The following is a 1,943-nucleotide window of genomic DNA, read 5'->3' on the forward strand; positions in this document are numbered from 1 at the left end:
AAAAGCCAGAAAAACGACAAAGTGCCCAGCGGTTTCCCAGTGCCACGAAGCAAAAGCCAGAAAAACGACAAAGTGCCCAGCGGTGTCCCAGTGCCACGAAGCAAAAGCCAGAAAAACGACAAAGTGCCCAGCGGTGTCCCAGTGCCACGAAGCAAAAGCCAGAAAAACGACAAAGTGCCCAGCGGTGTCCCAGTGCCACGAAGCAAAAGCCAGAAAAACGACAAAGTGCCCAGCGGTTTCCCAGTGCCACGAAGCAAAAGCCAGAAAAACGACAAAGTGCCCAGCGGTTTCCCAGTGCCACGAAGCAAAAGCCAGAAAAACGACAAAGTGCCCAGCGGTGTCCCAGTGCCACGAAGCAAAAGCCAGAAAAACGACAAAGTGCCCAGCGGTGTCCCAGTGCCACGAAGCAAAAGCCAGAAAAACGACAAAGTGCCCAGCGGTGTCCCAGTGCCACGAAGCAAAAGCCAGAAAAACGACAAAGTGCCCACCGGTGTCCCAGTGCCACGAAGCAAAAGCCAGAAAAAACGACAAAGTGCCCACCGGTGTCCCAGTGCCACGAAGCCAGAGCCAGAAAAACGACAAAGTGCCCAGCGGTGTCCCAGTGCCACGAAGCGAAAGCCAGAAAAACGACAAAGTGCCCAGCGGTGTCCCAGTGCCACGAAGCGAAAGCCAGAAAAACGACAAAGTGCCCAGCGGTGTCCCAGTGCCACGAAGCAAAAGCCAGAAAAACGACAAAGTGCCCAGCGGTTTCCCAGTGCCACAAAGCGAAAGCCAGAAAAACGACAAAGTGCCCAGCGGTTTCCCAGTGCCACGAAGCGAAAGCCAGAAAAACGACAAAGTGCCCAGCGGTGTCCCAGTGCCACGAAGCGAAAGCCAGAAAAACGACAAAGTGCCCAGCGGTTTCCCAGTGCCACGAAGCGAAAGCCAGAAAAACGACAAAGTGCCCAGCGGTGTCCCAGTGCCACGAAGCAAAAGCCAGAAAAACGACAAAGTGCCCAGCGGTGTCCCAGTGCCACGAAGCAAAAGCCAGAAAAACGACAAAGTGCCCAGCGGTTTCCCAGTGCCACGAAGCAAAAGCCAGAAAAACGACAAAGTGCCCAGCGGTTTCCCAGTGCCACGAAGCAAAAGCCAGAAAAACGACAAAGTGCCCAGCGGTTTCCCAGTGCCACGAAGCAAAAGCCAGAAAAACGACAAAGTGCCCAGCGGTGTCCCAGTGCCACGAAGCAAAAGCCAGAAAAACGACAAAGTGCCCAGCGGTGTCCCAGTGCCACGAAGCAAAAGCCAGAAAAACGACAAAGTGCCCAGCGGTGTCCCAGTGCCACGAAGCAAAAGCCAGAAAAACGACAAAGTGCCCAGCGGTTTCCCAGTGCCACGAAGCAAAAGCCAGAAAAACGACAAAGTGCCCAGCGGTTTCCCAGTGCCACGAAGCAAAAGCCAGAAAAACGACAAAGTGCCCAGCGGTGTCCCAGTGCCACGAAGCAAAAGCCAGAAAAACGACAAAGTGCCCAGCGGTGTCCCAGTGCCACGAAGCAAAAGCCAGAAAAACGACAAAGTGCCCAGCGGTGTCCCAGTGCCACGAAGCAAAAGCCAGAAAAACGACAAAGTGCCCACCGGTGTCCCAGTGCCACGAAGCAAAAGCCAGAAAAAACGACAAAGTGCCCACCGGTGTCCCAGTGCCACGAAGCCAGAGCCAGAAAAACGACAAAGTGCCCAGCGGTGTCCCAGTGCCACGAAGTAAAAGACGGGAAAATGACAGAGTCCCCACGGCCTGAAAGCTGGAAAAACGTCAAAGTCCCCACTGGGGTACCAGTGCCACGAAAATAGAGCCGAAAAAATGACAAAGTGCCCACTTTGAGGTGTCCCGTGGAAGCCAGCAACGAAAGGCCACTCGAGCCAGCTCTCCATTGACTTGCATGGAGAGTGGCTTTTCGTTGCTGGCTTCT

The sequence above is a fragment of the Trachurus trachurus genome (genome assembly GCF_905171665.1).
Source record: "Trachurus trachurus genome assembly, contig: scaffold_85_arrow_ctg1, whole genome shotgun sequence".
NCBI classification, from domain to species: domain Eukaryota; kingdom Metazoa; phylum Chordata; class Actinopteri; order Carangiformes; family Carangidae; genus Trachurus; species Trachurus trachurus.